The 14,105-nt window shown below is 38.3% G+C and overlaps 1 pseudogene; it reads right to left on the bottom strand.

Annotated features, from left to right (window-relative positions):
- Nucleotides 1–7,812: 7,812 nt before the first annotated feature.
- On the bottom strand, nt 7,813–11,582 carry LOC101613570 (annotated as a pseudogene).
- Between the last annotated feature and the right edge of the window lie 2,523 nt (nt 11,583–14,105).

Below are 14,105 nucleotides of genomic sequence, written 5' to 3'. Positions count from 1 at the left end.
AAAGCAGACCTAAAACTTAGCCACCATGGCCCAGAGAAATTTGTTGATGAAAGGGCAAAGTGATTGTAAGAGCCAGAGATTGAGGCATTCTCTCTCTCCCAAAATAACTGACAACTTCTCCCACAATGAATAAACTACAATCCCATAGGGAATGCCTGCAACCCTACAGGGGAGGGTCCTAGTAGAATGTGGACAGGGACAAGGGAAAGAGTGTACTAACACATGATGTATCCATACAAAATATGTTGTTAATAATAATAAAATAAAAATTAAAAAATTAAAAAGTGTAGTGGTTTCCTCTGAAGTAAAACTAATGGTCTACCTTCTTCAGAATTGTATTCTCCTGGACCATTCTCTGGTCTAGTCCTGAAAGTTTCCGTTGGTTACTACTATGTAACAAAATACCCCAATGGTTTGTTTATATTCATCATTTCTCATGAAATTGAAGGCAAAGAGAATGATTATTGTATTCTGTGATGGGTTTGTCAGGACACCCTCTTGGCTCTATGGTCTGAGATGGTCTTTGTAGAGGATCTGGCACAAATGGCACAAATGGGGTTTATTTATGCCTGTCTTTCACTACCATCCAGAAAACATGCTCACAAGACATCATCAAGAGAGAAGGATAGAGAAAAAGAAGGAGGGAAAAAAGTAGAAAAAGAGGGAGGGTGAAATAGAGGGAAGAAGGAGAGAATGTTTGAGAGCGAGAGAGAGACCCAGAATAAGAATGTGAGAGACTACATTATTTGAGTTATCAGCTTAAACTAGAGCACTGTCACTTGGGTTGCATTCCATTAGTCAATGCAAGCCATAAGTCTGGACCAGTTTCAGAGTAATTGAGAACTACATATCTATTCATGTTAGAGGGGTCTACAAAGGCACATTGTAAGGGTGTTACTGCTATAGAGAGGTATACGGGATTGGGAGAAAGCACACTTGCATCTCAGGCAGGATTGCTGAACCTCCTCCAAGCCCTTCTTTAGCTCTCTATGCAGAGCCAAGCCTGGATTTTAGGCTGATTTCTAACCCTCTAATTAGAGGAATGAGCTAGATATTGGTATTCATCCTTGTACCAAGGCTGAATATTTTGCCTTTTATATCAAGCCATATATAGGAATAATTCAGAAAGAATGTCTAATCATTGGTCGCTCAGAAAGCATTGACCATTAAAAATTCTGCATAAATTCTGTAATGATAGCTGTTTCTGGCCACAAAGGCCTTAGTCTCAAATACTCAGGAATCTGAGTCAGAAGGATTATTAATTCAATCTTTCTTCTCTCTTGTGCCTCTCCTTCTGACAGTTTCTCAGCATTTTCTTTCCTAATGTATACAAAATGGTTGTTCAAAATGGCACTTTTACTTATTGGGTAAGAATAGGATTTTGTGGAGTTTAGGCAAAGCTTAGTTCAGCAAAATTGAGCAGGTTTACTTTAAAGGGAACCTTCTGGGATGATCTTAAAAGAGGACACTTCTTAGGGTAGCTGCTTCACATGTTTACTTCCTCTATGTGAATCTCCTGCATTTGTCCATTTTGGTGGTTTTAGAAAATACTCCAGATTGTGTTGTTTATTTAAAAACTGCATGACTAACAGTTTTGGAGGTTAAGGAAGTCCAAGATCAAAATTCCAGCATATTAAGTATCTGATAAAGGTTGTTTATCATACACCTTCAGTCTTTTCTCATGGCAGTATTAATCACACTTGTGAAGATGGAACTGCCTTTATTAATTACTTCCCACAACCCACTGCCTATTAATATTATCACAAGGAAATCAGATTTGAAAATGTAAGTTTGAGACTCTCGGGGCTGGAGAGATGGCTTAGTGGTTAAGTGCTTGCCTGTGAAACTAAGGACCTCGGTTTGAGGCTCTATTCCCCAGGACACTCGTTAGCCAGATGCACAAGGGGGTGCACGCGTCTGGAGTTCGTTTTCAGTGTCTGGAGGCCATGGTGCGCCCATTCTCTCTATCTGCCTCTTTCTCTCTGTCGCTCTCAAAGTAATAAATAAAAATAAACAAAAAAAAATTTAAATGAGGCTCTCAAATCCTCAAACCATACTGTGGTCCTATTACTCCTCAGAAATATGTTTTGAGCAGTTACATAGGTTCTAATTCCTGACTGCAGCTGACTGATTAAAGAATAATACATTTGGGGCTGGAGAGATGGCTTAGCAGTTAAGCGATTGCCTGTGAAGCCTAAGGATCCCAGTTCAAGGCTCGATTCCCCAGGACCCACATTAGCCAGATGCACAAGGGGGCGCACACGTCTGGAGTTCGTTTGCAGTGGCTGGAGGCCCTAGCGTGTCCAGTATCTCTCTCTGTCTGTCTCTCTCTGCCTCTTTCTCTGTTTGTCAGTTTCAAATAAACAAATAAAAAAAGACAAATTTTTTTTTTTAAAAAAGAATAATACATTTGAACCTCAAATGCCAAATAGATATAGCTAGCCTCATGGAATTTTGAGTCTTGAAACACAAAATCTGCAATTGTTGGTATCTTTCACTTGGTAGTTATACCTTAGTACTGGTTCCAAGAAGTGGCCTCACTTTATTGTCAAGTATAAAGTTATACAGAAATGTTGGTTCTCGTGTTCTTAAGACTATATTTAAAAATGGTAGCTGAAAAACATTAACAACACACTATGTGCCATGTGATAAGCACTATAGTTGTAACATGATTTCCAGGAGAACCTTAAGTATCCAATTCATCACAGGTCTTAGGATGTGTATTGGGGAAGCCCTGTGAACTCTTGCTGCTGAGACATTAAAATCCTGCCCTTAATGAGCCTCAGTAGTTCCCTTTTCCTCTATTAATTATTACTATATACTTTCAATAAATTCTGTTTTAGAGTTAAGCTAGATCAAGTTGGTTTCTGTATCTTGTGGAGAATGATCTAACATAATATGATTTTTGAAATTCATAGAAGGGGTTTATAGCATGGAATGTTTCACAAACTTATTTGATCATTGATTTTTCTTTTCTTGAGGACCTTCCTGCTTAAAACAGCATTCTGCCCCATATGCTTTGGAGAAATTCCAGGTTAAGGTAATTAATTTAGCAATGCTGTAGATTTCCTATAGGCTTCATACTGAATGCTAGGTTTTAAGTCCAGCATCTGAGGGATATACTAATTGCTTCACTATATGCTCATAGAATTAAGGGCCCTCAGTAGTGTTACACACACTTAAATGTGAACAAATGAAGCATTGATTCTCCATTTTAGTATTTGCTGAGAAACATGAAGCCAGAGCTCCCCATAATCAATGCCATGTGATTTGCATAAGCTACACCTTTGCCATTCACCTGCAGGATTTATAGGAAAGACACCTCATTCTGCAACACTTCTAGTAGCAAAAGTGATGAAAAATGTCTGGCCTAGTGTGAGTCTAACATTCTACAGTCACAAGTAAGCACTCAAGTAGTACTAATTGCATCAAAACAAATGATAATATTTTCTTCCAAATGTTTAGAATGTTATGTTTTGAATGAGTTTCTTTACATGAAGTCTATTTGTAATTATATAAAATGGGGTAAATAGAAATAACAATCATTATAATAAGAGTTACCATTTATTTCTACATGCTAGACACTGTGCTTAGTTTAGCTCTTTAAGAACACTACTTTAATATTCTTAATATTATTGTAGGGGGGTTACTATTCTCCCACCCCTCTATTTTTTTTTAAAACAAATTAAGAACGTTACCTAGAGTTGCAACATAGAAAGAAGAGTGAGGATACAAACCTCAACTCTCTGTGTCTTGGGCCAACATAGTATAGGTACTCAGTATTTAAGTATTTTCTCTAGCAAGCTCCTTCATTCCCTTTGAACTCACAATAAAATATATATTGTCCTTTTCATAAATTTAGATGTTGAAGAAAAATTATAAATGTGGATGAATGACATGGGTGAATTATCTCTTCTGTTCTTGGTCAAGCTAGCCATTTTAGGAAGGATAATTTCAGTGAAGGAGATACAGAACAGAATTACCATTAGAATCATGATAAACTGAGAAGAATTAACTGCATTACATGCAACATCTGAGAGATGTATCGGGAGCCATAGAGCAAAAGCCTCTCCATTTTGCCTGGGCCTGCTCATGAGCTGACTCATTACTCAGAAAGCTGGTCCATCCAGCTTTCTGTTAGGTACTTCTGGAATGTCGGTCAGCAGGCTGCTTACAGAATCTTATCTTTTGCAAAAGGCCAGTTTATGGTCAGGATGTGAAGCCTGGTGCAGTCAGGATGTTAAGCCATTGAGGCAAGATTAGATGAGTACCTAATTACATCCCCTCTAGGTTTCCTTACAACTCCTTGCCCTGACGACATCCCCTTCACCTTACAAACATATACAAACATACATGTAAGAATAAACTTTCGAGGCCTTGACAAACATCTAGCATGGTCTCCTTCTTGTGTCTGTTTGCCTTTTTTCATTCAGGTTAATTTTCCCCTTGTTTCCTTGTTCGGCTCCCTGCTGGCCGGGGCAGAGATGAAGTGGTATATTATAGGCAGGATTTAAAGTAAAGATTTTAACCAGAATAGAAATGGGGATTTGTGGAAAACAGTAGGTTCCTATAAGCAGGCATAATACATTCAAAGTCTGGTAGGCATGAACAAACTGATTTATTTAGATTAATGACAAAACTCAGTCTAAAAGTTAGAGAAATGGACCAGAGATAAATTCCTCTCTCCCTCCCTATTAAAATTAGAGCTAAAATTTGTAGGTTACTCTGTGGGAAACACTAACCTAATCATTTTACTTACACAAAACACTGAATCCTCAAACCAACCCTATAAAGAAGGCACAATTATTAGATATATTTTACCAATGAAGAAAAAGGGATGCTTAGGAAATTAATAAAGTATTTGACTATAAGGAAACTGAACAGCAATCATTCAAATCCAATAATTAAGCTTCAAACTATGTGACTCACTCTAGGATACTCCTAGATTGTGGACTAGTTCACTTTATTATGTTACACCTTTTCTCATGGAGCTACAGTAGCTCCATATTACATTTTTTATGCTGCACCTGGATGTGTGTGTGTGATGTATAAGAATGCATGTTTACATATGTGTGTGTGGAGGTTAGAGATATATATTGTATTTCTGGCTTAATCATCCTCACCTTATTCTTTGAGACCAGTGTTTCATGGAATCTGGAGCTCATCTATTTGGTTAGTTAGGCACTGAACCTGTCAAATTCTCCAGCTCTATCTTTCTAGCATTGGAATTACAGGTGCATTCCAACATGCCCATCATTTATGTGGGTTCTTGAGATCCAAAATCAGATACTCATGCTTGCTTGAAAAGCTCTTACCCACTGAGCCAGCTCCTCAGTCTCATATAATATTTTTATTAGAAAATCTATATACCTCTTCTTGACATTTAGATAGGTCCATGATTTTGCAACACTTATTCATTTTTCCATTATTTACAAGTGTACAATTTTTGATGCTTTTCTACCTAGTATACCCATTCTCTGCTGATCCATTCCTTTGAATTCTAAAAATAAGCTAAAATTGTTGTTATTTCTTCCAAGATGCCCTGTGGTGATTTGATTCAGGTGTCCCCTATAAACATCTGTGTTCTGAATGGTAGGTCCCCAGTTGATGGCAATTTGAGAATTGGAGCCTCCTGGAGACAGGGCATTCTTGGGAACAGGCTTATGGGTGTTATAACCAGCTTCCCTTTGCCAGTGTTTGATACTCTTTCCTAATGCTGTTGTCTACTTGATGTTGGCCAGGTAGTGATGTACACCTTCCGATTATTTCATTGTTTTTCCTGCCATCATGGAGCTTCTCCTCAATACTCTAATTGAAAATTGATCCTTTCCTCCTACAAGGTGCTCTTAGTCAGGTGTTTTCTGGCAGCAACGTGAAGCTAACTGCAACAAGCTCTCTCTGAGTTTTTAAATTGACTATTAAATTAAATTAAATTTATTTTTACTCACATAATGTGGTATTTAGTGAATATCAATCAATATTTTTTTCCTTAGTAAACATACTGTTTAAGTAATATTGAGTCTGTGTTTTGAGTATTTGTCTTTCCAATAAATAAGTTATCTGATCTTAGCAATCAATATATTATCTGTATGCATCTTATCCATTCATTTATATAGCCCAACACATAGAATTGATGGAAAGAACAAAACAGCACTGAGGGTACTAACAATAGTTTTGAATTTCCTCCCATGTTTTCTAGAAAGAGATTCATGTAAAAAAATTATATTTCCCCTATTGCAACTTAAATTGAGACTGCTAATGGTTTTCTTAAACTGAGCATAATACTAGTGTTGAAAATGCTGAGGTTCATTTTCTTGCCTGTTAAAAGATCATTGGTTCAAGAAACAACAGAAATTAGCTTAGAAATAAGTGTGAAGAAAGCATGCCTTTAAAAAACAATTTTAATTATACAGAGCCCTGCAAAGATTGCTTATTACATAATTGATGAAAATGGCAACTATCACACATAATACCCTTTCCTTTTGTGTATGGAAATGCACTTCCAGAAGTGTAGATATGTTTGGCAACCAGACAATGGAGAAGATTTCCATGTTTGCTTAGTGGAGCATAGTCAGTTGGTCCTCACCCATTCAGTAAAGGTTTGCTCTGCTAATGGCAAAACATGTGTCTGCCTGTAGCTAAATAAACACTATATTATTAATTTTCTTTTTTGGCAAATGTCATTGTGAAATTTTCAACAATTAATTACACAAGATCATAATAATAAATTTAAATATTATGAAATTTGTATACAAATGTATGTCCAAGCCTTTGTATAACTTATTTTATTTCAAAATACTCTGCCATAAGAAATAATCTATTATGATGTTTCTTGTTTAGATTAAGAGACTTTTCCTGTGTGACCTTGTATATACTCAGGGGTCAGATAGTGTTCTCTCTTTATTTAAATATTGAAATATATGGTAAAGAATACTCATAATTTCTGCCCTCACAAATATTTTATGTGTGTATGTGTGTGTGTGTGTGTGTGTGTGTGTGCGCGCGCGCGCACGTGTGTGTGTGTGTGTGTACATATGTATGGAGGCTAGAGGACAACCTCAGGTCACATTCCTCAGACGCTATGCCACCTTTTATAAGAGATGATCTCAACAGTCCTAGAATGTACCATGTATCCTAGAATGGCTGGTCAGTGATCCCCAAGGATCAACTAGTATTCACTTCACCAGCTCTGGGATGGCAAAGGTGCATCTCCATGTGCAGTATTTTTTTTATCAGGGTTTCATGCCAGTAATTTATTGAACAAAGATATGTACACAGGTAAACCTAACTGTGGAAAGTAATATACCAAGGGTTCTCCTCACTCCTCCAGCCCTCAAGTGTGGGAAGAGAGGGAGGAAACCTTAAGGACCAGAGAACAGGATGGAGGGATACTACAAGAGGGGTAGGTCCAATGGTGAGAATACACATTTTCTTTAAGAAAAAAAATTATAACAATCTACTTACACCCAGGGGCCAGGGAAGGAAGGAGTATATAGGCCTGGCTGGTTCAATTTACAAGGAGTATAGGGAAGCAGAGGATGTAGAGACCTGGAGGGAGAGGAGGGGGCAGGGGGTAGAAGTCCTTACACCCACCCCCTCTCCTTTCCTCTTTTTCTCACCACAACCAGAAAAAAATCCTCTTGAAAAGCCCACCACAGGGGAGGATGAAGGGAGGCCTGGTGGCTGAGGATAGCACTTCATTTAACTCTGCTCTCAATTCTTGGGACCTAGAGGGGCATTGTGGGTATGGATCCCCTTCCCATCCCTGTGTGGCGCTCCCAGATGGATGTCGAGAGGTAGTAGGTGGGGATTTCATGACGATTTAGTGAGGGTAGGTGTCACATCATATATCTGCCAATCTGGGTAGATCTGAGCCTCAGTTACAGCTGGATAGGATGGGGTGAGGTTAGTAGTGCCCACTGAGGACCTCAAGTGAGGAGGGATGATAAAGGTACTGAAGTTGAAGAGTGGGAAGAGTGGGAGGTTGTTACTGAGCTGTGTTACAGGGTCCCGCAGTTCATCAAAGAAATTGTGGGTGCAGGCCTCCGGTGGGGACAGTCTGAAGGATGACAGGTACTTCAACAGGCTTGAGCAGAGTGTCACTGCTTCAGACAGTGTCCTAGGCTTGAACACTTTGTCCATCTCTCAGATTTGTTCCTGTTTGGGTGTTCCTAATACTTTGATGATCTCCACCATCTAGTCCACCCAACTGTCCCCAGGGAAAATGGGCTGGAGGGGGAGGAGTTCACCCAGTATGCAGCCAGCTGACCACACATCTATAGGTAAAGTGTAATCAGTGGCTCCAAAGATGAGCTCCAGGGGGTGTTAGTACCAAGAATAGATATAGGACACATTGCCCCCCCCCACTGCCCGGACAGACAATTTTACACTGCCCAAATCACAGAGCTTGAGGCCAGCAGGTATCAGGGTACACCAGGGGGTTCTGGGCTTTATCTCACAGTGGCACACACCCTGGGAGTGGATGTAGGCCAAGCTCTGGAAAAGTTGGTACATGTTCACCTTGAAATAGATGGTAAGGATGATCAAGTTGGCCTTGGTGAAGTAGTGGGTCACTGGGTACACAGTCTCAGGCTCATATTTCAGCACTAGATTTAAGTAGAACTCATGCTTCTTCTCTGCCCCAGAGTAGAGTAAGTATGGCAAACTCAGATATTGCAATGGGCCAGCATGTTCATCATCTGCAACTCTCGGTTCTTGAACCTTTTGTCCTGAATAACCTTCTTGATGGCCACCAGTTCTCTCTTTTCAGCCAGCCCTGCCTGGTACACAACCCCAAATGAGCCATTGCAGATCACCTTGATGTCTGTGTAAGTCATCTCCTGGGCCTGCTCTGGGCCTTGACGTCGGTTGCAACAACTGTGATCAACTTTCCGCTGACACAATCCACCTTCACTCCCTGCGGCACGAAGCTGGTGCTCAAACCTGGGTCAATGCTACCTCCACCACAACCTCTGCCGCTGCGGCTGCTCCCCAAGATATCTAGGCTCTCAAGCCCCCACCCAAGGCTCCAACTGATGCCTTCTAACCGCTGGCACCTCCTGGGCCAGAGGCCAAGCCCCCAGGACCACTGCCACCTCCTATTCTTCCTCCACCACCTGTTTCCATGAAAGTGATGGTTCTTGCCTGGACAGAGCCCCAGGGCCAGCTTCCAAAGGCCAACTGCAGCTTCTTAGGTGGGGGATCCTTGGGCTGCCACTACTGCTGCTGTTGCTGCCTCCCCTGGGCTCTAGCCTCTGCAGGCCGCTTTGTTTTTAGCATGAGTTCTTGAGATCCACCTCAGGTCATCATGCTTGCAATGCAAGCACTTTAACACAGGAGATATCTCTCTAGCCTCAACTAATCTTATTAGAGTATGATGCATGTGAGCAAAGTAGGTATGAATAAAGTGGCTGTGTAAACTCTCCACAAGAACAAGTGATGTCTTAAATTATAAAAGAAGTATAATACGGAAGAAAGTGCATTGCATATTTTGTTGGATAGACTTAGCTGATTACACAAGGTACTATAATGTATGAAGGAGCTAGAAATGAAGCAGGACCCAGAAGATCTGAGTTCTAGTTTCAGGGTTGTAATTATATAGATATTTGATGTAAGAATGAAGGTTAATGCTTTAACACTCAGAAACAGGAATACATGTTTGTAGAAGTGAAAACAAATAAAGTTCAAACTTTATCAGTAATAAGCTTAGTAAAGTAGACAAACAACATGTAAAATATGGTTTGAGAAAAGAGAGATCACTAGGCTAGTGTTTAAGTGGTTCATTATTCCCTTATTTCTTTTTACAAGAACACACAAATTCAGGAAAAAAAATTAAAATAAGGATGTGATTTCATTGTCATTAAGAAATTTCATAGGCCAGGCGTGGTGGCTTTAATCCCAGCACTTGGGAGGCAGAGGTAGGAGGATCACCATGAGTTCAAGGCCACCCTGAGAAGACAGAGTTAATTCCAGGTCAGCCTGGACCAGAGTGAGACCCTACCTCGAAAAACAAAAAAACAAAAAAAAAAGAAAAAAGAAAAAAGAAATTTCATAGATAGGATAGATAGCCCATTATTGTGTATGTACTGGAATAAATTACTTAAACTTCCTTAACTAAGTTTATGCTCTGTAAAAATAAAAATGTGGACCACATTAAATCATAACTATAAAACTTTTAAGAACATGCTCAGTACATAGTAAACAAAACCCAGCTCTATAGGCTAGAATAGCAGTGATAAGGCTAATAGGTTCAGACTATGAGTTCAACTCCTGAATCTCTAATTAATTGCTATTTTAACTTCAAGAATTAATTTAACCATGCAAATCTTAAATTTTCCATTCTAAAATTAAGAATGTTACTACCTAACCAAGGATGTATTGTGAATATTTTATGCACATGAAACAAGACCTGGTTCATCACATTCAACATGTGTTTTCTTCATAGAAATAATGTTTATAGAACTTTTACTACATCTGCAGCACTGTCATTTATGTTTGGATACACCAGTGAACCAATACAGAAAATAATTCTGACTCTCAGAGATTCTGTATACTAGGAGGGAAGCTATACCACACATGAGCAAACAAGTAGTATCAGATATAAGTGCCATTCAGAGACTGAAGCCCAAAAAAGGACTAGTAAGTGATGCTAGGGAAGGACACTTGCTATTTTACTCAAGTATGTCTGGAAAAGATTCTTCTCTAAGAATATGGCACTTGATTTTGAACCTGAAAGATGCAAAAGAAAAGCCTGGAAAAACTGGTGAAAAAAAAATATCAGGACATGAGAACATTATGCAACTTGTTCTAAATGAGGGAATGATGGTCCTACTTTTGTCACAGAGACACTAGGATAGTAGGAAAATTTTCAGTGAGGGGGTTAAGAGAATAAGGAGATGAAATCAGGTCATGTTGAGCTACATCAAATATGAGTTGGTACAGTTGTTATCACTGTTAAGCTCCATGGGTTTGGATTATTAAAATAATGCTTCATCCTAGTTTATAAATTCTTTCAAGAACCCACAAAGCAAAATTTCAGAAAAATACCAATACTAATAGTGGTTGACTTTATCAATTGACCTTGCACAAAACTATTTGCCCATATGAAATCACATTTACTATTTGCAGTGTCCTGTAAGTGAATTATTTGTACCTTTCTTCAGAGCATACAGGCTCAGAGAAGGTTAATCCTTGCACAACCATGTAACAAGGTATGTGTAAATTTGGGACTTAGAGAGATTCCGTATCATTGCTCTATTTATTTTATGCCTCTCTGTCATGTTGACTGGCAAACAAAAGCAATCGACTAAAGAGGATCTGGTTTAACAAAGAAGTAGAGGTCACTTGCAAGGTTACAAATAGAATTCAGGATCTTGATTTTATTCCCTCAATATAATCAGTGCCTGAATTCACGGAATGCAGTTGCTATAGAACTAATAACTATTTGGTCTTAATACATGTGAATTTCATGAAAAAAGTAAGTGTAAAGCAGTATATTTGAAGAGGCAGTACGAATTTACAACATTTGCTATTGCTTTTAGTATGATAAGATTCTATAAGAAGTTAGTATTGCTTACCTTCATTCTCAGGTATTTTCCATTAGTTCAAGGATAAAGTAGACTTATGAGGGACAACATCAGAATTTGATTGAACCAAAAGGTAATCTTATTTAGAAAGAATGATACATTTCAAACACAGATGCTGGAGCTTGGCGCCTCTCCATACTCTATATGACATTTATTAAGATGTATCAAATGCTGTCCAAGTTTATTGTGAAGTAGAAGACACAACATCAGGCTGTTACTTTTTCTTTTACTTTAGACATCTCTGAGATTGTTTTCTAAAATAAAAATTTCCAAGAATGTCCTATGTATCAAAATATCACTTGTGTTCCACAGATCTTAATGATTATGATGTCTGTTAAAATAAAATATTAGAAAGTTCAATGATAAAATGAAACCTAAAATAGAGTAAAAATTAAAACAAAAAGACATATCTGTTAATCAAGAATCAATTTCTTCATTTATTTCTTTGTTTCTGTCATTCTAACAACAGTTTTACTGTGGATGCCTTTGTACCCTTAGGTAAGACAATCTGCTCAGAAAGTCTAGCAATATTAATTCTCTGTTGAAATTTCCCAAATAGGCCTAGTTTACTCTTGTGAACTGTACTGAACTAAGATCTTAAACCAGTTGATATTCCAGTTGGTTAGCCTGGTCAATAACATTTTTAAGTATAATGGGAGATATAATTTTCTGTGTAATTTCTGTTCTCAAGAAATTTGTAACCCAGTTATTGAAATCAAACACATATGTATAATATTTGACTTATATAAATGATATTTATAATGTATATTCAGTCAGTTTGATATAGATTGATAATCTTCAGATTTGTTTTGACTTATTAGAATTCTCTGTTGCAAATCATCTCCATCTTTGGGGTTGGAGAGATGACTCCTCGAGCAAGGTGCTTGTTGCACAAGTATGAAGACCAGAGGTTGCATCCCAGCATCAATATAAATGCCTGATGCACATAGAGATCCACTTGTAATCCCAGCACCCTGTAGACAGAAACAGATTCTGGGACAAGCTAGCTAGTTAAATGTACTGAAATCACTATGAGTTCTGGATTCAAGTGGTGGACTCTGCGTCATAAATAAGGTGGGGAGTGATTAAGGAAGACACACAATATCAACCTCTAAAATCTACACACAAGCACACACATACACATGCACATGTGTATCCACATACATGTAGACACACACATATAAACATGAACATATACTACAAACATGCACATGCAAAAATGTTTATATCTAAATGTTCTTTAGAATTTATGTATAATACAAGTGATTTCATTAAGTTTTCTACCATCCTAAACTGGATTGTGGGCTCTCTGTTGAAACACAAGTATAGTACTCATAGAGATTGAAACAGGACACTTTTTTTTTTTTTTGGCTTATCAAGGTAGGGTCTCACTCTAGCCCTGGCTGACCTGGAATACACTATGGATTCTCAGGATGGCCTTGAACTCACAGTGATCGAAACAGGACAGTTTTGTGTTTTTTTTTTTTTTTTTTTGAGGTAGGGTCTCACTCTAGCCCAGGCTGACCTGGAATTCACTATGGAGTCTCAGGGTAGCCTCAAACTCATGGCACTCCTCCTACCTCTGCCTCCCAAGTGCTGGGATTAAAGGCACACGTCACCACGCCCTGCTTAAACAGGACACTTTTTTATAAGTGGTAAATGTACAGGGCTAGTAAACTACTATTGCCCAATCAAAGATATAGAAAAGGTTTTAGGATTCATTTTTTCAATGAATAAAATAATAAATCATAAGTCAATGTACATTTGCAGAAAAATAGGCACAATTCCTAATATTCATTGGCTAAATGTATTTTTAATTTCTTATCTGTAGTACAATTGTAATTTCTCACCCATAATGCTATTGTAATACTATTGTATCGCAAAGTAATATTCTTTTTACAGATTCCTTTTTTTTAATAAATTAGTTTTCTATTCAGCTAATACAGTCAGTTTGGTGCCATTATTAGGCTCATTCATGACCTACCCCCTCCCCATTGGCCTCTCCTTATTGAAGTATATGCGTGATGCATTGTGGAGTTAGCCCACAGTTATGAGTAAGATAAATGTCTCTGCATATCATGACCCAACATGTGGCTCTGACATTCTTTCGGCCCCCTCTTCTGCAAAATTTCCCTGAGCTATGTTGGGTTCATTTTTTGTCTGTTTCAGTGTTGAGGTGTTGGGTCTTCTGGGTCTCTGACTCTTTGATCCTTTTTTATAACCTTGTTTTCTCTTAGTCAATGGAAAAACAGTTGTTATTTGTATATTAGTTTTATATCTTCCCATGTTGCTAAATTTATTGCCATGAAAGTATATGGCATTATTTATTTTTAGTATTTTATTTATTTATTTGATAGGGGGAGAGAGAGAGAGAGAGAGAGAGAGAGAGAGAAAGAGTGGGCATTCCAGGGTATCCAGCAACTGCAAACAAACTCCAGATGCATGTGTCCCCTTGTGCATCTGGCTTATGTCGGTCCTGGGGCATCGGACCTGGGTCATTTTGCTTTGTAGGCAAGTTCC

This window comes from Jaculus jaculus, chromosome X, assembly GCF_020740685.1.
Source record: "Jaculus jaculus isolate mJacJac1 chromosome X, mJacJac1.mat.Y.cur, whole genome shotgun sequence".
Lineage (NCBI taxonomy): Eukaryota > Metazoa > Chordata > Mammalia > Rodentia > Dipodidae > Jaculus > Jaculus jaculus.
Note: the sequence above shows the minus strand (reverse complement) of the source record. Positions and strands in the feature narration are given on the sequence as shown.